The 25,067-nt window shown below is 42.9% G+C and overlaps 1 pseudogene; it reads right to left on the bottom strand.

Moving 5' to 3' along the window:
- Positions 1-1,161: 1,161 nt before the first annotated feature.
- Positions 1,162-25,067, bottom strand: part of LOC118556216 — a 69,912-nt pseudogene continuing 46,006 nt past the window's right edge.

The following is a 25,067-nucleotide window of genomic DNA, read 5'->3' as shown; positions in this document are numbered from 1 at the left end:
AAGTCTTATCACAGAATCAAAATGGCTCATAACTTGATGAACTGACTGCATAGATGAAGTTTGGAGGTGTACTTTCTCACCTAAACACAAACATCAACCTACTGATAAATTAAGAGTATAAAATCAATAGGTTTGTAAGCTTGTCATCTCCTTACTGCTCCTTACTACCCATTGTGGCAGACTATTTAGCCTTGCAGCACACAATCAAGCCCCCTTAAGCAAAGTCCCAGGCTTGTTGAAAAGTCGTACCCTCAGACCAGGACCTTTTCACCGTGAAAGTAAAGTCGGGGGAAAGTGAAATGCCCCATATGAAAATGTGCAGTGGGCTTTTCAAAAGCCTGTGCCTTTTGAAGAGTGTAACAGAAAATGGCCTCATGACAAAATCTTGAACTAAATTGACGAGGGCTTACTCTTACGTAGACTGTAGACCCTATATGTCAACAAACTATCTGGTAATGATAATTAATGATAATTCGTGACGCCAACTACCTTTCTGAAATAATGGACGGTCTGACCTGCCGGGATCAACATTAGCCTGGCAATGATGAGGAAGTAAGGACCTGAAAGCCTCACCCACGGTTTCCACCTCACAACATTTCCACGACCTTTCATAGTCATTTTGTCACACATTGTCTATTTTATAAATCATGTATGTACTGCATGATTGAAGCTAATCTCCAGAGGTTTGAGTTAAATGGGGGCACAAGAACTTGCGAGTTGAACCCTGCGCCTAAAGTAAATTCACAACAGCCTGGTGATGTGATTCTCACAAAAACAAACACACAATGTTTTTTAAAACTCAAGACAGGTCAGTCAGATTATACCTCATACTCTGACAAATCTTTTTTACAATGGCTTAGACAATACCTTCCACATTTAAAGGTCATTGCATTACTTATTTGTGTGATACATACATATGGGGTTTCTTTTAGGGAGAAAGAAAGTATGGAATCATTTCTCTCTGTTAGACATCAAAGTAGTTAGTGAAATGCTAGGTTTCAAAGCAACTGTTGCAAAAGTGTTGCTTATTTTGTTTCTGAATAGCTGTGTTGCTTACGCTGATATATCATCTGTAAAATGTACACCACATTTAAAAGTGTACAGTTTGAACATTTCATCACCCGTGCAATGTGGATATGATCACTAACCTCACTTTCATTGTCACACCTCACAAGCCATGTCTGTCACCAAGCTGAGTGGGGACTTTAAAGGCTGACCTGTGCTCTCTGTGGCATCAAGACTGCCTGCTAGTTGCTCCAGGAGACGTGCTCTGGCTGCATTTCTGCGGGTTTCTTCCCCTCATAGTGCTGCTGTGCCATGAGGGGGTTGTTGAACCACGCTCCGCACAAGCAGCAGTACTTCCCAGCTTCTCTGCCACCGTTTCCACTGAGCTCCGGCGTGGGCCATGGTAAGGCAGGGGAAGTGTTGGGGTCTGTGGTCTGCGGTGTGGTTGGTGAGGAATCTGTGATGAGAAAGTAAAAAGGCAGGAGTTAGAGGTCCTGTATTACAAAAGATAGAAGGGTGAGTAAAGGTGGATATTAATGTTCATTCAAATGCAAATTAGTTTCTAATGCAAAAAATCACATGAAATGAAAATATTTTCATTAAATTATTACACTGGTATAAAGTATTTCCTTCAATTTCACTCTGATTGACATTCAGTTGAAACTATTAAAGCACCCTCATTTGCACCCTCATTATCTTACATTTGAAAGCTAGCTGTGGATTTTAACCATCAAATTAGACTCTGTTGGCCCAATCTCTGGACATTATACAGAAGTTGAAAAGAAGCAATCTGCGCTCTAGGGTCCAGTCTTCAAATGCCGACTCTCTGACATCTGACATCCTGCTAAGCCTTTCCATTTCATCTTTTTTTTTCCCTGACATTACCTTGTCTTGTCTCCCTCTAAGGGAATGAAAAAAGGGAAATTGCAGACTTCCCAGGTGACCTGCTACTCATGACACGACACTGGTTACCATGGTGATTGGCCATTAATAGCCAACTGGCAACTGACCATGGCCACAGGACGTAGTTGTGGCTCTCACAGAGGAAGACGGCACGTGTGTGAGTGGGAGTGTGTGTGTGTGCACGCGTGTGTGTGGGCGGGGGGGGGGTTGGGCGACAAGCTAAATGCGTAATCCCTTGAGAGGAATTGTGAGTTTGTGTGCAAGAACTAAGTTCCAGAACAGCCTGCCTGCGTGTGTAACGTACAATTGCGTGTACGAAAGACATCATCCTGGGAGGGGAGCTAGCTCCCAGCCAGACTGCGTGAGAAAGCTTATGATGCCAGATGGTATCTCCAAATGTGCCAATTCACTATTCTCGATGTGTCAGTGGCTCCAGAGTCAGAGCGACTGTACCTATAGAGCTGCACCGCCACACGTTTAGACATTTTATCTAATAAGCAAAAGCTCACTCACGCCTGCTTTCAAGTTAGAATGAGTCACTTATTCACAGCAATCACCAGCTCTCCACTAACAAATGAAGAGCATGCATGAATTTTTGACCACTGACCTCTGAGTGCCGAGGTCTGCTACTGAGCGTATCTGCTCTATTTGGACCGGTGTTCACTGAACCTCTACGCCTCTGCGATCTGATTGGGTGCTGAAACCTTGATGTGTCTTCACACACTGTTCACATAGTTACCGTATCTATGGCTGTGCCTCTGCTCATCGCACCCACCACACCACCTCACATTTGCTTTGCTCGTCTTTGCTATGCCACCGCGTCTTCTCAGTTACTGAAAGACAACCCTAACCATGTAGCTGTCATGTCCTTTTTTAATTTTCTCTGCTCCTTCAAATACGAGATGGTCATTAAAGCTCTGGATGAATGTTTTGTCTGGGTTGGGTGTCTGCCATGCATGAGTGAGGTTCCTCAGCTCTGAATGCTTTGTGGAACGAGTACTGAAGATAAATGAGGGGGGGGGGGGGGGAAAAGAGAAAGAAGGAGAGAGAGAGATTCTCCTATTGTGATTTCTTTTCTCCATTCCTTGTTTTCCCACCATTTCCCCCTTTGACTTTGATCTCTGCACATTGGAGCAGAAGTAAATGTTTTTCATGGAATGGGGCACAGTGAGAGTCAGTGTGTAACAGTATAAGGAAGTGCCCGATTGATGTGCACTGAGGAACAGACACAGGTATTTTCTTCTCTACCTCTCTAGGGTTCTCTCCAGCATCTATTGACTTTCATTATTTCTTACTTCAGTGAACGTTAGTGTCCAGGTTTCCAGAGTAAATGCATCAGTCACTCTGCTTTTGTGCGTTTACTGATGAGCGTGCACGTGTGTGTGCGTGTTGTGCTGCCCATGTATGCCCTAGCCTGTCAACATGACTGCGTCTTTTGCGCTTCGTTCATCTCAGCAAGCTCACAAAGGCCAGCTTTGACTTTAATCTCTCCTGAAATCCTCTCCTTCTCTCCCAGGTCACTCTTCCTCTCTTCTTGTGCTGCTTCCCCTGTATCTTTTCCTCCAGGTCCCACTGTCATAAAAAGACAGAAATTCCAAAGCAGCAGCATCACAGAAGTGACAGTTTTCTAAAGTAGGCCAAAGTTTAGCAGAAGTCACTCTGGGGGTTGATTATAACACTCCATTTTGGAGCAATGGTGTGTTTACAGCTCTGTGAATTTTCCCTTTCAGTCCAATTTGTATCACATTATGTAAAACTTCCTTGGAGACAACTCCCCAGAACCCACATTTATGGAAAAGATACTCAGACACTCATGAGCAATGACTAGGAGATGAATTTATTCGGCAAGGACTGATCATTTGTCCTGCTTATATAATTGTGGCAGTTTGTATCTTTTCAAACTTTTTGTCTTCAAAATAAAAGTGTGTTTTTTAGACCCTTTTATTGGTCACGGTGAAAGTTACTGTGTTCTAGTTTTGATTTTGTCCTTGACTTATATCCCTACATTATTTACAGTAATTCTGTACTCTTAGATTTGCCGTCCTCCACGCATTCTGCTTTTCCTTTTGTTCCCCTTTCTTTCGCAGTGTTGTGCACAAATCTGTTCAAATCAATGCGCTCATGATTGGGCCAAACCTTTTGGAGCACTTTGGACTTAACAATGCTGTTTGGGGGTGAATTAAAGATGTAAACTACTACTTTAACACTTACCACTACTTTATGTTCCTAAACACTTTACAGTGTGTTAAAAAGTGTCACCAAATATAGTATTAGCATAATAAGTCTGAAGGCTTGGAACTTAAGTAATGATAAATGATGATGACACATTTGTGATATAATGTACTAATGTAAACAAAGAAACTTTGAAGGCAAAAATTTACAAGTTTATGCCAAAGTATTGAGACATTTTCTTTCAAAGGAGAGAGTTTGTTGACAGCTATGAGTGTGCATCTGTGTGTGGGTGCAATTCATGCTGTTAAACACATATCTGTGACTGTGGGAACCTGCTATTTATCATCGCTGTCTCCCTTGTCATTTTAATACAATGATATAAAGTGAAGGCTCATGCCCTTACCATAAAAAAAAAACATTATGCCTAGTTGGTTCTACACACCAGCGAGCAAAGCATCTTGCTTTGCTCGATGACCATCAAACAGGGAAGTGTAACAAAAATGTTTACAGTTTACAGAGGTAAATGGTTAAAAAAAGCTCTTTACACTACAATCAGTCACACACACATTCATACCCTGACGGTGGTGAGCTATGATAGTAGCCACAGCTGCCCTGGGGCAGACTGACAGAAGCGAAGCTGCCATCTTATTAGGTGAATGTAAGTAGACCATATGATGTTATTTATGTGGGTAGTGAAGAAAAGAGTTTTATGAAGTACCACAACTTGTCACAATCCTGAGGTGTTTGAGGTTTTTGGGTTTATGTTCTGTAGTTATAGTCATTTTAGTTCACTCTTGTTCTTTGTATAGTTTTGTATATTTCATGTTAGATTTCTCCCTTCTGTTTCTGTTCTTTGCACTCTTCTAATCAGCTCATCTGCTTCATTGATCTCGGCTTTTCCTCATTTGTCAGCTGATTACTCCCACGTGTGTTGTCATGTTTTTCCACACTCCCTCCTCAGTATATTAGCTGCCAGACTGTCATTTCTCATCTGCTGGTTTCTTTCGTGCACTTTTTTTTTGCTTCCTGCCACTCCGTTTGGTTACCTGCTTCTCCGATACCCTCTCCATGAACGACTGGTCCTGTTATTTATGGCTGATCCCCTTTGTGAGAAATACCTGTACGTTTTCTTTTAGTTATTAAAATTCTTTTTCTTTTTTTGTCTGTACCAAAAAAAACTTAGGTCCTCTTTAAAACACGCCATGACACACCCAGGCTCTTAATTTCAGAGGAAGCAAGGATAAAGGATTTATTGATGGGTAAAGAAAAACTACCTGATTCTGAAAAAGTAGATCTGGTACAAACAAGAAGAAATCCTGTCTTATTTTCAGTGAAAATAAGTAACAAGAAGTAGTATTTATAGTCGTTCACCAGATCATAAACTAAATGGCCTTTGCCGATGAGAAAGCAGATGTTTAGGAGCCCAAAGAAGACACTGGATTTGCCTGTTCCAGAGTGAGGATTTCTGGCTAGGCTAGCCAGAGTAGTAGGGTCAACAGAATGTTCACTAAACTGTCTGGTAAGGCGACATATGGATGACCACAACAAAAGAAAAGGAGATTATCCTGTTGAAATTGTAAAAAAAAATTCTGGAACCCCTGTGGATATACTTTGATCATGGTAACTGTACGAGGTCTGGATGATGGTGCAAGACTGGTGGAGGCTCAGATGGGATCTCCAGTCGGTGTTGGGAAAGTTCTGACAGTGCATCACAAAGTTGGCAACACAGGCATAATAAATCAAACAAGTGGAACCAAGACGAGCAGGTATCTAAATTTCATGGTAATTTCACTGAGGCTGATGTGCTTGTAGCCGCTGAGCTGACAGGTAAGTGAACAGGTCAAAAGACACACAAATCAACATAAACCAGATATCCATGCAGTGCTGTACGGTATCAATGGTTAAACACAAAAAGTTCAATTGTTTGAACAAACAGTACAGATTACTAGCCTCGTGAGACCATCCTGATCTCGCGAGCTTTCAAGGTTTCACTCGCAGATCAGTCTGGCTACTCTCCGTTAAAGAAAATTTGGAGCCGTTCACCAAACGAACGTCCAATCAGCGTTGGCTTTGAGGCGGGTTGAGGTGTGACGCAACCGGAAGCGCGACAATTCAGTCTAAAGAACATGGCGGCTTCAGCCGATGAAACTAGCATTAGCGTGGCAATCGAGCAAGTTTTATCGGAATTACAGAGTATTTCTTTGCTGAGCTAACGAGCCTTTACCTGCAGCAGCAACAGTAGCTTGGCTTGTGGTTGTGTTTTCGTCGTCGCTCGTAACAGAGCGACGACAAAGCATGTTGACGAGTACGTCATATGCTTCGTTGATCTGATTGGTTTATTTTGCCCGTCTATCACCAACATAGGCCAATCAGCTAACCAGTATTTTCGCCCCTTCCCAAAATTACTTCAACGGAAGGTTTCCAGATGGATATGCGGAGCAAATCTATCTGGCGGCGTCAGGTTAACAGATTACCAGTTTAATTAAAAAAATTTCTCGGGGAACAGAGCTACTGCTGCTAATCATGCAAACATCCCCCAAACCACAAAAATATGTTAATTCCAAATGCTTTGAGCCAAACATACTCTGGATGACAGGTCATTTATGTCGATTTGAGGAGAGTTTGCCACAGTACCTGTGCAAATTCATGGTAACAGGCTTAAATCGGCGGCAACTGGACTTTTGCTCAGTTTTACTAAAAACGTTCCTTCACCTATTCAGGAGTCTTTGTCAATTCTAGAGTTTTTTCAGGAGTCTTTTCTGGTGGCTTTCACTTGAACAACCTGTAGTACAAGCCGCCAGAAAAGACTCCTGGATAGGTATCGAAACAGTTTAAAAAAAACAAGCAAATGTCTGGTCGCCTCTGATTACATCTAGGACTTTGATTACACCTAGGACTATACTTTTCTTAACTGTCACCCATTCCTTGTTGGATTTACTGATATGTTTCAGGTCATTGTCATGTTGCATGGTCCAGTTCTGCTTCAGCTTAGATTTTTTTATACAGATGGTCTCACATTGTGTTCAAGAGACATCCAATGCACAGTAGAACTCATGGTTGATTCTAGGGAGGTGACCTAGCTAGGTCCTGGTGGAGTAAAGCACCCCCAAACAATGACACTTTAACCTGCATGCTCCACGGTTGGTATAAAGTTCTTCTCTTGGAACGTCATATTTGGTTGAAGCCAAACATCTTTCCCGTAATGGTGTCCAAATAAAATCATTTGCAGACTCATCTGTCCAAAGATTGTTATTGATTGATTCTTGGTAATTGTCCACATTCTCTCTGAAGTCCACATTATGGCCTCCATGATTATCTTAGAAAAAATATTTGTCCTCATTAACTCACATGAAAATTTATGTTGTGCTGTATTTTTCTAATTGCACAAGGATGCACTTTCACTGGAATAGTCAGGAGCATAACAAACTAAATTTCTGAGGTTTAAACAATTAACATTGCCCATAGAATGCTTAGCAACAATGTTCTCATTGTGTGCACCTAAAATAAAATGCCTGTGTATAATTGTTGTCGTTTTAGGTAGGAATAAATGTAACATCCATGTGTTTCAGTTGCGTACTGGCATATGAGTTAAAGGCTGTCTAAAATCAGCACAGCAATCTGAAGCCCTTCTGCTACCCACAATACAGTTTTACTGTTGACCTCTTGAAAAATCAAAGAACAGGAGCTAGGAATAGGAGATAGGGGCTATAATTAGAACATTTTGGATGCAGCCTAAGTCATTACTAAAACATACATGGAATCAAACTTAAAGTATGCCAAAAGGTAACTGAAGGACAATAACAAGTCAAATGTTTTTGTTCTGGAGAATACTTGAAATTATTTGCTTTCAATATTATTGTTAAAATGATTTGCAGAGACAGGCAAAATGAAAAATCTACCTGTGTTTGTAGGGCTTGTTATGGCTGTAGACAGGTTTGGTGGTTCCCCAAGCACTAGACGCACTCGCTTGGCATGGGTTTTGCCCTGGTAGTGGGACTGGGCCACAATGGCGGAGGTGAAGAACATGTTACACAAGGTACAGCACTTGTTTCTGTCTACTTCTGTTTCTGCGCAGTCCTAAAAGAACAGAAGAGGGAAAGATGGTTAAAGAAAACTAAATTACTGGGAAGAATAATGGTAAGATTGGTGAAAATCCAAAGAAAATAGTGGAGGTGAAAGAGTAACAGGAAATAAAAACGAGAACAGAGAAATAACCTTGTCACTGAACTCAGTGGGCTTTCTTTCTCTCATGATCACGCACACATGCCGACACACACAAGGCAAAGAGAGCGATGATCAAATATGCATCTGTCTCTCAGGGCTGAGATTGTGGCTTGGCCTATCCACTCCTGCTGGTTCATTGCTAATGATGAGCCAGAGTAACTCCCTGTGGGAGTCGCACAGACTAAAAGACCAACTGTCTGACTGACGCAAATGTGCAAACAGACACAAATTCATATCGTCACCAGATAGTTACACAAATAGAAAGACAGGAAAATAGAATTTACTGTCATTCGATATACCAAAACACAAGACTAAGAGTTACCTCAGCCATCTTTAAAATAGGGTGTGTAGCCTCTTGCCTGAGGGAAGGACAGTAAATAGTTTATGGGCATGGGTGGATGGGGTCCATCACATTGTTCTTTTCTCTGGTTCTGCAGCTGCTAGTGTGAATGTGTTTTAGAGAAGGTAGGCTACTGTTGTTATTGAGAAATAACTACACTTTGCAGTGCCTTCTTGTCAGCTCCAGAGCAGCCCCCATACCACTTTAGTGGAAAATGTCAGAACACTCTCCACCGCATACCGATAAGAAGAACTCCCTATGGCAGCACTCAGGCCGGCATGCTTGGGCTTTCTCATTGAAAATAAATATTGTTGGTAGTGTCAATGACCCGTGTAAGGTCATTCGACAGACCCACAAATTTTGTTGCTTGAGCTCAACAGGTTCTTTGCCAATTATGTGGGAAGTAATTTCCACTCTTTTTTCACGCAATTTCTATGAACAAGGTTGTCAATCTTAGAGATCACAACTAAAAACCAAAACACCAACATGATACCTTGTAAAGCAACCATATGTGAGTTGTATGTAAAGGATGGGACTCAGAACATGTCCCTGTGGGTAGCCAGAGTCTATGGTGGAGGACAACACCACAGATCCTCAAGGAAGGATGTAAAGAAGTCTAAAATCCAGTTGCAATTGTATGGTTTTTGCTCTAGTTACCTTACAGTTAGCAATGGTTCTGAAACTAGACAGTTCTTGGTCTATGCATATTGCAGTTTTTCCATTGTCATGTCAACTGTGTCCTTGATGTGGATCAAAACCCGCTACTCTAGGTTCTTCATGATATTTGGGATGAAAAACACACAAAGAAAGTGATAATTTATTTCATAGCCAAATGCTTGGGGATGAGAACAGAGGTAGGACTCCTTTAACAGAAAAGCTTCACAGTTTGGGCTTTTCAGAATTGTCTTGTATGTCTGTTTTAACACGTTACCAGTTTATCAGATTAACTGGATGAGTGACATGCAGTTAAGGGTTTGCCTACATTTAGGTTTTGGTTAATAAATGAGCAGTACACTGAACCGAAAAGGTTAGGAAAACCAGGGCACCACATTTTCTTGTGCCCTGTTTATGGTAAGTTGGCTAACAAGCTTGCTTTTGCAGATTTTCCTTAAACGTTTGCAGCAACAACTATATTAGCATGTTTACAGCAATGGTCAAAAAGAAAGCCTCTTGTTGACTTGCTCTTGGTCTCACCTTTCTCATAGGCTTAGTCTTTTCTGATCCTGGTCTTGGTTGGTCTTTGTCTTGACTTAGTTTTGAGCTAGGTTGTCTTGACTAGAACACCCGTAAATAATTTCCAAATCATGCTGTGGCAAACTGCCACATATATTTTTGAGTGAGATTGTGCTCCATAAATAAAAGCAGAATTTATTTTAAGACTTTACAAGGAGTGTCAATAATTTTGAAATGAGCTATACACCACATGTTGTCTTTGCTTTTATTTCATTGAAGTATTTTAAAAACTGAATGTAGGATATGTTTGAGTTTATTCCAAATTTATTTAAAGAAAATAAGAGAAGTTATGTGTGTTGTTATCAAATTCTTATATATAACCTATTATATACTAGCTGTCACACCATTGCAGTTTCCTGTAAAGGCTGGTTCACACGGCAGGATTTTATTCAAATCCTGAGACACCACATGTAACGATGAAAAATCTTTGCTAAAGCAGGTTTCCTCGTAAAGAGTGTGGTGTCCTGTCGGACGGCAAGTACAACAACCCACCACACACAAACAGATTTCACTCGATTTCATTTAGATGTCAGACGGGAAATCTTGCGAATCGACTCAAGATCAAATGGGAGTTCAGAGTAAATAAAAATGGATGACCAGGAAGAATAATGGCGATAGTCTGTGGACTGATTTTAACAGAGAAAAAACATAATAAAAAGAAAAGGTGTTGGCTGAAGAAGCAGAGACAATGTGACGTGGGTCCTTATGCCTGCTGCACTATAAAACAGAAACCACACCCGGAAACCACACCCGGTAGGATATCAGGCCAAGACAATCTAACATGTTGAATATCCCTGATTTGAGGTTGGATCGGTCCCAACATTCTACCGAGCGGCAGATCACTCTTAACACAACAGACACAGCAGGATAATCTCTTAAGATTGTTTTAAGAGACACGGCGATAGTCGGGGCTTCTCGGAGGGGGAGGATCGGGCAGAGAAGTCTAAACTGTATACATAGCAGATGTTGGGTATGGAGTGACTATGTTGCTTAGCCTTCCAGGTAAATTAAATATTCATGCAAGACAAAAGGTTGGAAAAGTTGGTTTCAATTAACCTGACTCTCGCCAGATGTATTTCACTCCGCCTAGCTCCACTCACATCCATCTAGGACACCGCCATAGGAATTGCCTTTATTGAAGGCTGGGCCTTATCAAAAATCCTTGCATATGATTGGATAAGCCACTTGTCTGTCATCTTTATCGACGTGCTATTTCAACCACTCACACCGAAGCTAACCCGTGACGCTGTGAGAGTGACGCAGGAAAAAACTTTTTTTTTGTATGTGTTTGCGGCTCTAGTGGCACGCGTTTTATTGACAGTGAGCTGACAGGAAGAGGGGGGAAGACAGGCGGCAAAGCGCCGCGGGTCAGAGTCGATCCCGGGCCGACCGCGTCGAGGACTAAAGGCCTCCTAACATGGTTCGCGGACGCGCCCCGAAAAACAAAACTTGCCAAATCCGGTCGGGAGAAGAGCGAAAACATTGTTTCCACCAACAAAAGCCTTCAGAGCCGTCCTCTGATGTTCTTTTATTGAAACAATATTAGGTAGATTGGACAACACGGAAGAAATAGCAGCATCAATGTTAACGCTTGCTTCCTCGATGCGAGCCGCCATTGCTGTCTAAATCAAAACAGTCTCACGTCACGGTCGCTTCTCCACTACGTCACATCTATGAAACTCCAGCCCTGCGTCCTGATTGGCTAGACAATAAAATTGGTTGGAGAAATCACTCTCTATGGGAGATGTCCCAGATGGATGTGAGTGGAGCTAGGCGGAGCGACATCCATATGGCTAGAGTCAGGTTAGGTTTCAATAGCCTTTTTTCCTCAATAAATGTTATCATAATTTCAAATCATTGATTTTGATTTGCTCAGGTTTTCTTTGTATGACATAACATTTTGATGACATAAAATATTAAGATGTGACAAAAAGCAACCAAAAAATCTAAAAGGGGCAAATGTTTGTGAATCAATCATATGAGTTACTTGCTGAAGTCAGATTGAAATAAATAGTTTTATTCTGTAGTGTCGCGGATGTTTCAGTTAGATTGCTAGTTGAAGTCTACCCAACTACTGTGCTTTCTGAATATGTAAATATCATAAAACATATGAAACCCATATCAAAAAAATAAAACAAGCTGCATGACTTCCTTTATCATCTAGGAATTTCTGATTTGGCTGTTTTAAATATGACCTTTCTTCACCTCTGTCCTTGAATCTTTGTGTTGTGCTTTTTTGGTATATCTATTATTTTTTCTTTTACCTGTCTGCAGTCAAAGAAAAAAATAATTCACAAGACGCAGCTCAGTTTTATTAAGGGCATACGGTAACAGTGAAGCCTCTGGAATATAATATTTGAATGAGTGGGTGCAAGCTGTGTGTCTCAGGGGATGTGTGTGTCTCTCATGTTATCCCTGGTTAGCGTCACAGACAGTGGATGTAAGAGTTGAGGACACCTTTACCTTCCAGGCTTTTGCTTTCTCTCTATCTCCTTTACTCTCTTCTCTTTCTTTTATTTTTTTTGTCTTGCCTGCTTTCCCTTTGCTCTAAGCATTTCCTCCCCTGCAACCTCTATCCCCCTCTGGGCTCCAGTCTCAGTGACTCTGTGTATGTTGTAGGATGAAATATTTATCTGTATTGGCAGGCCCTCACCACCCCCTCCTTTCTTTGCCCTCTCCCGCCTCGCCTTTTTGCCTCCTCCATGCCCGTCCCTGCTGTGAGCGATGTGCAGATGGAAGCCATCAATTGTCCTAAGTCTCCTAAATCAAATTGAATTTTGCCAACTTTACTTTAAATTATTTTTTTATATGATTTTAATGACACATCTAATAATTTGTACAACATTTTGTTTTAAAATATTTTTCAGGCTTATAGGGCTTGTAGTCACACATTCAATGTAGGTCATCATATAAATGTATATAGAAATATGTAATGGACAAAAGTATTGCTCAAATCTAAAGTTATAAATTGAAGATTTGATTGGAAGGCTGTGGTCATATTTTCTTTACTTCATCAGGATACAGACCTCACTGTTTTGTATGTATTGAAGTCTTTGGATGTGTTTGGATGGAATTCCAAAAAAATTTCATGCTTTCACTTCCTCAAGACTTGACTATTGCAACACAAGTTTTTCAGTATCGGAAAAAGAGAGCAATGAACCAAATTTGAAGATGTTCTTGAGATGAAAGAAAGAGATCTTACAGAGGTGTTTGATGTGAGTTTTAAATGTAAGATGAGGGTCAAATATTACACCAAAATTAGTGACTGTAGAGGAAAGGGGAACATTTTGACCAGAGATTACTGGGTAAATAGATAATCAGTGAACATGATGTGGGTTGCAAACTACAAAGCTTCTGTTTTTGACATGTTTAGTTTTTTTCATAACCGGGGGTGAAAGTGTAGAGCAGGAATCCAAAACTCCAGTCCTCGAGGTGTGTCCTTCAACTTTTCTAAGTGTCTGCACACCTGAGTAAAAAAAAAAAATCAGGTCTTTTGCAGGATTCTGGACTTTGATTCAGGTGTGTTGGACAAGGGACATATCTAAAAGTTCCAGGAAACCGGACATCGAGGACCAGAATTGAAGACCCCTGGTGTGTAGTGATAGTGATGAACCTGTGGGGGTTTGTTTTGATGTAGAGCTGCGTGTCAATCAATGAAAAGAAATCCTGTGGTGAGTGATGATGTAACTGAGGGGGAGGATGTAGACTGTAAACAAAGTGGGCCCAAGGACTGATTGAGAAACACCACAGGTGACCATTTTACATTGGCTCATTATGGCTGGGCTCTGCTTGGCTCTGCCCGAGAGTGGACTAGAGTGGAGTTTTGAGCTGAGCAGACTGCAGGGCAAGGAGAAATTAGAATGTTTTCTCTGCAGAAGCCCAGGGAAAAATTAAACTGAGAGTGACAACATTAATATTAAGGACCACTAAGAACGGAGTGGTTCAAACCAAAATATATCACTATTTACAAACCATGAACCACGCCTGAAGAAAAAAAAAGAAAAGATAAATTAGCTTTCTATACGCAGACGGACTGGCAGTAATGTATTTAATAGCCCAAATCAGATTGGCGGATTTAGCAGGAGTTTCTCTCTTTTTAAGACTGGCATACACTGTACAAGTTTTTGCCCTTTTCGGGCAGATTACTTTAGTTGTGCGAGAATTTTTTGGATCGCACAGAGTTTCAGCTTGATCGTGCGTCCTGCGTCGTGTAGTATACGGGGGGTAACGAGGGGCGATTTGCCTCTCACGACCACCTCCTGATCAGGAATTGGACGATCGGTTGAAAATCAAACATGTTTTAAATTCAGTCCGCCCTCGTGAGCGATCGTGAGCGCGTCCTGCTGTTGAAGCAGAGCTATGAGCCGATTTGTGCTTTTAAATCCTTAAACGTGCATAGCCGCGTTATTTGACTTTTTTATTTATTTATATGTCAGTAGCTCACTCCGATTGCATCTAATGTTTTTTGTGAAAGATAATCACGTCCTGCTGGTGATTTATTTATTATTTTGAGGTTTTACGCTTGTTGTTGCTCAATTTGTTAGTAAATAAAGCCTTTCGTGTTTATTTTTAATAACAGAGGAAGTACATACTGCACATGCACAGCAGGGATATAACAGGGAAGCAGCTAACGGCTAATAGCATCTCCCAGCAAAACAATGGAGAATGGTCCAAGATCCAGTGAAAAAAAAAAAACCTGCAAAAACATATATGATTCCAAGAGGGAAAAGAATGAAATGCCATTGGGAATACAGTATGAACATTGTGGTTCGTTGAAGCGGATGCTAAACCTGCTGATTGCTCAGATGTGACCGCAGAGTTGATTAACATGAGTAAACATTCTGATATGAGGTTCTTAAAGTTGCTGTAAATCGATGTATTTAATTAATAATGGTTAGTCTTCGATTACGCCGAGCTGACGCTTTACTGTGAGGCATTGCAGAGGGTAAGGCTCGGTCCGGCATTATTTACAAGTGATTTATTATTTAAGCAAACTGGCATATTTATAGTTCTGTGATACTGTCGGTAGATTGTGCCACATCTGTTTATATCTATTCATTGTGGCCGCTGCTGGATTCTACCTAGCCTCAAAAAGGACTATGAAAACACTATTAAGATGGAGGCTTGATGTATATAGCTTTATTTTATTATGATCAAATGGTTTTTGGTCTTTTTAATGAGCATATAACATGGCTATATACATTTAATGTCATTTCCCACCATGGCTGAGGAAAACACCTCCTCATGAAGCCCTAAATCCTAACTCCATGAGGCAAACTTTGAAGCCTATCAGATAGTCACGTCTCCCCCCTTTCTGTCATGACGTTCCATCCACCACCACCAGGAGAAATCGAGTAGGGCCGGTGTAAAAGAGGCTGTTGAGTCTGGGATCTTACTTTCCAGTTGGAGCAGCAAAAGCAAAACCATTTCAGAGCTGTCTGAGTCAATCCTGCACGGTATTGAAGTTGGTTGAGGACGTTGTGAGGATCCAACATGTTGAAAGTAGTGTTCAGGTCCAAGAGGATCAGCAGGGAGGGGGAGAGCCAGCATCAGCCTCCATCAGAAGATAATTTGTTACCCTGATCTGATGGTGGAAGTGGTCATGTAGACTGTCTACAACATTTCTTTCCAGCACTTTGGACAGAAATAAAAGGTTGTCAATAAGTCTGTAATTGGCAAACTGATCTGGATCAAGTGTAGTTATGTACAGATAGGTTTGATGATGGCAGTTTTCGATGTAAGTGGAACAGGATCAGCTTGGAGGGAAAGGTTTATCACAGATGTGATCAAAGGACCGATGAGAGAGAAGTTTGCTTTCAGCAGAGCAGTTGGAGAGAGGACCAAGGGCACAAACAGAGGATTCAATTTGTTCGATAAAATATGTTACTTCCTGCTGGGAGACTAAGTTGAAGTAATGAAGAGGTTGAGGGTTCTGAGGGTGAGACTTCAGAATCGGAGAGGGGAAACTGACAAGTTTGTCAGGAGAGACCGGATTTTGAAGTCGAAAAATACCTAAAATTATTACAGTGCTCTTCAGTGCTCTCCGGCCAACATGTTTCCAATGGAAAGTTGATGGAATAAGAGCAATACAGCCTTTTTGACTGTTTACTTTCACTAAGCTCACCAATGTCAATGTTTGCATCAATGTTTCCTGCATTAATGATCTTTGTGGCAAGAGGGCTCACTCCATCCTTGTTCTGTGTATCGAGTAAGGAGACATTGAATTATTGGTAAAAGGAATCTATTATTACCAATATAGATTTTCTGATACTGCTGTATAGTAACTGCATCATCATAAATATATTTAAGTGCTAGTGCAGTTTTAAAGATGTAACTAAAATGATTCTTTGTGTATTAGAACAGTGGTTTTTAAAATTACTTATTTGCTTGAAAAAAAATAAATATACCAACCGATTTAATGCTACCAATTAATGACGGATAAAGCCCAATATTACATCAATCAACTGCACTTTGTTGTTATCTCTTTGAAATATAAAACCAATCTTCTATTTATTCTGTTATATTCTATCATTTCTGTGGCATTTGAGAGATACTGTAGCTTTCTGGAGGACAAATATTCTCTATTCTGCCTTGTTCTTAAAAAGAGATTTTTTTCCTCTCATATCCCCCTTTCCCTCATCTCTCCTCCCCCAAAGTCTCTTATGTGTACTTTATGCAACATGTTCCTTCCTCCTAACCCATCACTTACATTGTTTACTTTAAACCTCTCTGAACTACCATGTTTAGCTGAACCAAAGTCTCAGATGTGGGAAATCAACTGGAGCGGACCGTCTTCCCGTAGCGTTTTTTTATTCATCTACTTTTTCTCATGGTTAAGGACAAAGATCTGGAGATGACAACCTGCAGGGACTTGCAAGGGTCTCACCTGTCAAGACAAAGTGAAACGTAAAAGATTCACTGACACAAATGGGAGCCAAACCGCAGAGAAGCATCTGACTGAAAACATGAAATACGTCACAGCATGGATTTAGTGAGAGCAGGGGGAAAGTTTTTAAATATGCGTATGTGGGTGACTGACAGATGAATAATTGCCAGCTCAATACAACTGCCACTGTGCTCAACCCCTTTAAACAATCAAAAACATGTCTGACTCACTGTTTTCCTCCATCCCCTGTCTTTGCTGAAAGTCGTCAACCTTTCTAAATTTCCCTGTTATTTTTACCGTTACCTGTCGCACTTCAAACATTCGTCGAGACGGATTTGCATGCAACCTAATTGTTGTGTGTGCTTGTTTGAACGTAATGCATGCATGCCTTCTTGTCGGCTGTGACAGTGACGTCTGTATCGCTGCATATATTCTTTTTGTTAGGGTGACTTCTTCCTGCTCATGCAACTAACAATAGACTCCTAATTAGCACTGTTTATCTTCTTCTCCTTCTGTTGTGTTTTTCGGTTCCTCCCTGATTCTTCCTTCATTTTGAGCTGGGCTGCAGTGGGAAGCCTTGCTAAATTTACACATTGAGTGGTGCAGAGTTTGAGGAAGCTCTGAAAGACCCAATTGAAAGGGGTTACAGCACAAGCATAATGATACAAGGATAATAAAAGATGAAGGGAAAAATGAGGTGTTTTTCACCCGGTGACAATGTAGAAAACTGCACAGAGATAACAGAGGTTAAAAAAACGATCCCTTACATCTGCGAGCACCTTTCTGACCTGCTTTTTCTCCATCTTCTCTGTGACAAACACTTTCACCTACACACAAGCACGGAAAACCTCAAAGCATGGCATTTTACTCTGGCAGTTCATTCACTCTGAGGAAAACCTTTTCTCTGGTTCCCAGTGGACAGCACCATGTCAATCAGAACAAAAACAGAGATAGAGAAAAAACACACTAAGATGCTGTGCTGAGAGAGTGTGTGCGAAGGTTCCCATGGGAGGACAAAGATAAGATAGATGAAAGGAGAAAAGTTTTTTTTTCTCCCAAACAGACTGCTGAGTATTTCATCTCTGTTCATCTAATATCAGCTTCCCAGCACTGTCTGATACGATCAAACACAAAGCGCTTGCTGCGGCACTCACACTGCATTACAGTATGGCAGATGATTGGTGTGTATGGTTGTCTGATGACCTTTGCTTTCACTGTCCCATATGAGGTATAAGCCAGGATGGGCTGAGTCATGTCTTATTCGCGTTGGGAGACAGATGGAGACGCAGGTGTCTATATTTCTACAGGGTGTGTTAGTGTATGTCTATACGCAAAAGCACATGACATATTATTTTCTAAATGCAATCTGCAGAATTTCCTTTTGGTCAGAAACAAAGGGATAGTTTATGGTCAGTTTTATATGTAAAGATTTATCAAGATAAATAATCTATTTAAAATCTCTTTTCCAAGACAGATCTGGTAAAACAACAGCATCAACCATTAAGATTCATACAGACATTCATTTATGTATTTTTGACGGCATTAACATAAAATAATAATTTTAACAAATACAAGTATGACTGACTCAAAAGCAACTGCAGTTAATAAAGCTTGCTTCTTCACAGTCTTTGAGCAGAGCTTTTAGTTAACAAAGGGTCATTAGCTGTCACCTGCCAGTTAATCAATTCCAGGCTAAAGGGGCAGTGTATTCAAATACTGCCCAAGCCAGTTGCTCTAAATCTGGGAACAAAGACATGATGAAAAACCTTGTAGCACAGTCAATACTGGGTGTGGGAACCTAGTAAGAAAAGCAGTCAGGTAAGGGGGAGTAGCCCCAGTCTACATTTATATACACAAAAAGGAGATTGTGTGACTGCAATTCACTGAAATGTTCAAGCAGTATGCAAACGAAATTTCGTTCGGTATGCACTCTGTGCATACCAAATGACAAATAAAGTTGTCTAAGTCTAAGTCTAAGTGTCTAAGTGTCTAAGTCTAAGTGTGAATAGAAAGCTAAGGAAGTGTTGCAGCTGCATACAGAGGCCAAACAGTAATAAAAGGTAAAGCACAATGACACACAAATTCAAATTTCTTGAAATTTTGCTCAGGTGATAAATAACAAGTCACCATGGTCCAAAAGACAAAAGAACATTGCTGATATTAAGCAATCTCAGACTTGTTAAGAGAAATGGGACTTCTGTGGGAGAAATCCATCTTAGATTGCAATTTAGACACAAGATTAATTATGTGCACCTTGAAAGAATGTTTACCATCTATAATCACACCATAGTACTTAAAAGAATTGACCATCTCAATTTCAGATTTGAGTCAGACTGAATTGAACTAATTAAGTGCAGTTTAAGGAGATTTTAAAGTATGCACATGATAAGTTAAAGAGCATTAAATGATCTGCATAAAAATGACGCATGGCTTGTGATAACTCCTTACAGACATCATTGACATAAAAAATCAATGAAAGTTGTCCAAGAATTGAGCCCTGGGGAACACCCTTAATGGAACTGAGGTGAGTCTCTTACACATTTAAACAGTGTGGAGCCCAGTTAGAAGTGAATTTCAGTATCTTAAAGGTTCGTAAAATATACTATCTATTAGTTTCCCCAATTTCAGTTTGTCAGAAGCCTTTTCAAAGCTTTTCAGAAATGCTCTTTTCACATCTATTTTATATTAATGGTATGATTACAGTGCCTTACAAAAATACTCAGCCCCTTGGTTTTTTCATGTTTTGTAACCTCACAACAAGGAATTATAAGGATTCTTTGAGAGTATGCCCCATTTCCTTTAAATAAAATGCCTGCAGCTTTGCTGATGTATAGCGTTTTTATTTTGAAGCAAACAATAAACAGGACAAAATAACAGAAAAGCACAGGGTGCATAATTGTTCAACCCCCTAAAATCAATACGTTACAGAACCCCCGTCTGTGGCAATTACAGCTGATAGTGGGTCTGGATAAAAGCTCACCACATCTTGCCACTGTGACTTTTGCCTATTCCTTAAGGCAAAACTGCTTTAGCTCCTTCATGCTGGATGGTTTTCCTTTGTGAACAATGATCTTCAAGTCTAACAACAGATTCTCAATTAACATAACACCAACTGCAAGAGCCGATCACCCACGTAGAAGTGTACCCTAGGCCAATGTAACCCCCGACAAACAGAGACATTGTAATGGTGGTGATAGTGAAGCTCACAGCGTTAAGAGGCATTTCTGTTTTATCTACCGTCATTAAAGCTATAGTTGGTAATCCTGTTCAGAAACACTTTTTGTTATACTGGTTGAAATGGTCCTTCCATCCTGAGAATAGTCAATACATTATGTATTCAGAACAAGAAACAAAAAAGAAAACAGGCCTATAAAAACCCCTGACAAATCCCTGCCATTTGGTCTGAATGGAAATAACCAATCAGATGTCTTCATATCTCGTTCTGCCCAAGCCTCCCTCTGTCCCTCGAGTTCTGTGGGATCACCCCCGGTTGTCCAACATGCCAATCATTGTGATGTACGGATGTAAGTTCAATCTGTGTGCATGTTTCTTGCTAGTTTCTGCATGCTGGCTGTGCATGCGCACTTCTAGTGTTTATGTATCCAGTTAGCTTTGGTGTTCATCCTTCAACATTGCTTCATTGTTCTCACTGTATACTTTGAAAATGGCTGAGAGTCACAAGAAGCAAACTGTCTTACAAGTTTATGAGAAGAAGAGGAAGGCCTCAGAAGAAAGAAGTAAGATCAGAGTGTATTTTGAGCCAAATCTGACCCAGTATCGGTCATTGTTTAAGCTAGTGGGACACCGAGTCAAGAGTGAAAGATGTAGCACAATCCCGCACAAATCGGGAAATCTGGTCCTCATGCGCTGGTGACATATAAAGTTGACTGGGGGAGACTATGGGATGCTCTTGCATCGTTGAGTTGGAACGATCACAAAGCCGCACTAAGGTATGTCTATTTGAAAGGTAACATTTCTCTCAGTAAGCAGTAGTGTAATCTCAAGTCCCAGCGTTGTGGTTTGCTGTGCTTAGAAGCGAAGGTTAGGGCAGTTTTTTCAGCACACTACAGTGAAAATGTTCAAGTTGTGCCTCGTTCTAAAACCCTAAATCCTACAAAATCCAGGTGCTTAATTGATTTTAAAAGTTGATATTTATCCCCTCCCTGGGCTGCCACCTTACCGTGGTGGAGGGGTTTGAGTGTCCCAATGATCCTAGGAGCTATGCTGTCAGGGGCTTTAAGCCCCTAGTAGGGTCACCCAAGGCAGACAGGTCCTAGGTGAGGGACCAGACAAAGTGCAGCCCAAAATGCCCTTTATGATGAATACAATTATTGGACCTCGTGTTCCCTCGCCCGGACGCGGGTCACCGGGGCCCCACTCTGGAGCCAGGCCTGGAGGTGGGGCACGTTGGCGAGCGTCTGGTGGCCGGGCTTTTGCCCATGGAGCCCGGCCGGGCTCAGCCCGAAGAGGCGACATGGGTCCCCCTTCCGATGGGCTCACCACCTGTCGGAGGGGCCAAAGGGGTCGGGTGCAATGTGTAACGGGTAGCAGTGGAGGGCGGGGACCTTGGCGTTCCGATCCTCGGCTGCAGAAGCTGGCTCTTGGGACGTGGAATGTCACCTCTCTGGTGGGGAAGGAGCCTGAGCTTGTGCGCGAGGTTGAGAGGTTCCGACTAGAGATAGTCGGACTCACCTCGACGCACCGCTCTGGCTCCGGAACCAGTCTCCTTGAGAGGGGCTGGACATTCTTCCACTCTGGAGTTGCCCATGGTGAGAGGCGCCGAGCTGGGGTTGGCATACTTGTTGCCCCCCATCTCGGTGCCTGCACGTTGGGGTTTTCCCCGGTGAACGAGAGGGTGGCCTCCCTCCGCATTCGTGTGGGGGGACGGGTTCTGACTGTTGTTTGCGCTTATGCGCCAAACAGCAGTTTAGATTACCCACACTTTTTGGAGTCCTTGGAAGGGGTACTGGAGAGTGCCCCTCCTGGGGACTCCCTCGTTTTGCTGGGGGACTTCAACGCTCACGTGGGCAATGACAGTGGGACCTGGAGGGGCGTGGTTGGGAGGAATGGCCCACCTGATCTGAACTCGAGTGGTGTTTTGTTGTTGGACTTCTGTGCTCGTCATGGATTGTCCATCACAAACACCATGTTCAAGCATAAGGGTGTCCATATGTGCTCTTGGCACCAGGACACCCTAGGTCGCAGTTCAATGATCGACTTTGTTGTCGTTTCATCTGATCTGCGGCCGCATGTCTTGGACACTCGGGTGAAGAGAGGGGCGGAGCTCTCCACCGACCACTACCTGGTGGTGAGTTGGCTCCGATGGCGGGGGAGGAAGCCGGTCCGACCGGGCAGGCCCAAACGTACTGTGAGGGTTTGCTGGGAACGTCTGGCGGAGTCCCCTGTGAGGCGGAGCTTTAACTCCCACCTCCGGGAGAACTTTAAACACGTCCCGAGGGAGGCGGGGGACATTGAGTCTGAATGGACCATGTTCCACGCCTCTATTGCTGAGGCGGCTAGTCGGAGCTGTGGCCGCAAGGTTGTCGGTGCATGTCGTGGCGGCAACCCTCGAACCCGCTGGTGGACACCAGCGGTGAGGGAAGCCGTCAAGCTGAAGAAGGAGTCCTATCGGGCTTTTTTGGCCTGTGGGACTCCGGAAGCAGCTGATGTGTACCGGCAGTCGAAGCGGCAGGCGGCTCGGCTGGTCGCCGAGGCAAAAACTCGGGCGTGGGAAGAGTTCGTAGAGGCCATGGAGAAAGACTTCCGTACGGCTTCGAAGCGATTCTGGTCCACCATCCGGCGTCTCAGGAGGGGGAAGCAGTGCAGTACCAACACTGTTTACAGTGGGGGTGGTGTGCTGCTGACCTCGACTCGGGACGTCGTGCGTCGGTGGGCGGAATACTTCGAAGACCTCCTTAATCCCACCAACACGTCTTCCATTGAGGAAGCAGAGCCTGAGGACTCTGGGTCGGGTTCTCCCATCTCTGGTGCTGAGGTTGCCGAGGTTGTTAAAAAGCTCCTCGGTGGCAAGGCTCCGGGGGTGGATGAGATTCGCCCTGAGTACCTTAAGGCTCTGGATGTTGTGGGGCTGTGTTGGTTAACGCGGCTCTGCAACATTGCGTGGACATCGGGGGCAGTTCCCCTGGATTGGCAGACTGGGGTGGTGGTCCCCCTATTTAAAAAGGGGGACCGGAGGGTGTGTTCCAACTACAGAGGAATCACACTCTTAAGCCTCCCTGGTAAGGTCTATTCAGGGGTTCTGGAAAGGAGGGTCCGTCAGATAGTCGAATCTCGGATTCAGGAAGAGCAGTGTGGTTTTCGTCCTGGCCGTGGAACACTGGACCAGCTCTATACCCTCAGCAGGATTCTTGAGGGGGCATGGGAGTTTGCCCAACCAGTCTACATGCTTTGTGGATCTGGAGAAGGCATTCGACCGTGTCCCCCGGGGGATCCTGTGGGGGGTACTCCGGGAGTATGGAGTACCGGACCCTTTAATAAGGGCTGTCAGGTCTCTGTACGACCGGTGTCAGAGTCTGGTCCGCATTGCCGGCAGTAAGTCGGACTCGTTTCCGGTGAGAGTTGGACTCCGCCAAGGCTGCCCTTTGTCACCGATTCTGTTCATAACTTTTATGGACAGAATTTCTAGGCGCAGCCAAGGTGTTGAGGGGATCCGCTTTGGTGGCCTTAGGATTGCGTCTCTGCTATTCGCGGATGACGTGGTCCTATTGGCTTCATCAGGGCGTGATCTACAGCTCTCACTGGAGCGGTTCGCAGCCGAGTGCGAAGCGGCCGGGATGAAAATCAGTGCCTCCAAATCCGAGACCATGGTCTTGAACCGGAAAAGGGTAGAGTGCCTTCTCCGGGTTGGGGAGGATGTCCTGCCCCTAGTGGAGGAGTTCAAGTATCTTGGGGTCTTGTTCACGAATGAGGGGAAGATGGAGCGGGAGATCGACAGGCGGATTGGTGCAGCGTCTGCTGTGAAGCGGGCGCTGTACCGATCCGTTGTGGTGAAGAGAGAGCTGAGCCAAAAGGCGAAGCTCTCGATTTACCGGTCGATCTACGTTCCTACCCTCATCTATGGTCACGAGCTTTGGGTCGTGACCGAAAGAACGAGATCCCGGATACAAGCGGCTGAAATGAGTTTTCTCCGTAGTGTGTCTGGGCTCTCCCTTAGAGATAGGGTGAGGAGCTCAGTCATCCGGGGAGGACTCAGAGTAGAGCCGCTGCTCCTCCACGTCGAGAGGAGCCAGTTGAGGTGGCTCGGGCATCTGGTCAGGATGCCTCCTGGACGCCTCCTTGGAGAGGTGTTCCGGGCACGTCCCACCGGGAGGAGGCCCAGGGGAAGACCCAGGACACGCTGGAGGGACTATGTCTCCCGGCTGGCCTGGGAACGCCTTGGGATTCCTCCTGAGGAGCTGGCCCAAGTGGCCGGGGAGAGGGACGTCTGGGCCTCCCTACTGAAGCTGCTACCCCCGCGACCCGACCCCGGATAAGCGGAAGACAACGGACGGACGGACGGATATTTTACTTCACTACAAGAGAGAGATGCAACCAAAGTTGTGAGACAAAATGGTGCCGCCCATCCTGACTTCCTGAATAATGTCAATATATAAAGTTTTGATAATGATAAAAACAGAGACAAATCTTTTTTGTTATTAATCTGAAATACCTCGATTTTGTGTTGGATACAAAACTACTATTTCTACCAAAGAACCTGAAGCTCATGTCTCCAATTGTTGTTAATATTTTTCCATTTAACTGTTTAAATAGAACAAAGTATACAGCACAGATTTGATATGTTACAAAGCTTAAAAAGACAATCCAAATCAGCATGATGGACCTCAAACTCTAAATTGGAACTGAACACTAAAAGCATCATCTGTGCATCTCTCATTTTAGACTAAATGCATTTTCATCATGGTTAAAATCTCCTTGCCCTGTGGGATTTTCAGTCAATATATTATTTTATGTGATAATAAATGTTTGGATACACACAAAGGAAATAAATTATGTAAAACAATCACACTTTACACAATCATAAACAATGGGAGACAAACAAAGACATCAGAGAATCTCATTTTAGGGGGCAAGGGGGAGACATAAAAAACTAGGCCAAGATATCACCAGAGAACATTATTATCGCAACAAAGGCAATGGTTTTTAAGCAGTAACTTTGTAGTACTGGGCTCCCTTGTGCTAGGTCTGTCTTGATCATTTACCATAAAGTAAAAAAAACTATATTCAGTATTTCTTACAATGGGGATATTAACAAATTTTTCAGCACATTTTGTCACAGTAATTAAT

This window comes from Fundulus heteroclitus, chromosome 22, assembly GCF_011125445.2.
Source record: "Fundulus heteroclitus isolate FHET01 chromosome 22, MU-UCD_Fhet_4.1, whole genome shotgun sequence".
NCBI classification, from domain to species: domain Eukaryota; kingdom Metazoa; phylum Chordata; class Actinopteri; order Cyprinodontiformes; family Fundulidae; genus Fundulus; species Fundulus heteroclitus.
Note: the sequence above shows the minus strand (reverse complement) of the source record. Positions and strands in the feature narration are given on the sequence as shown.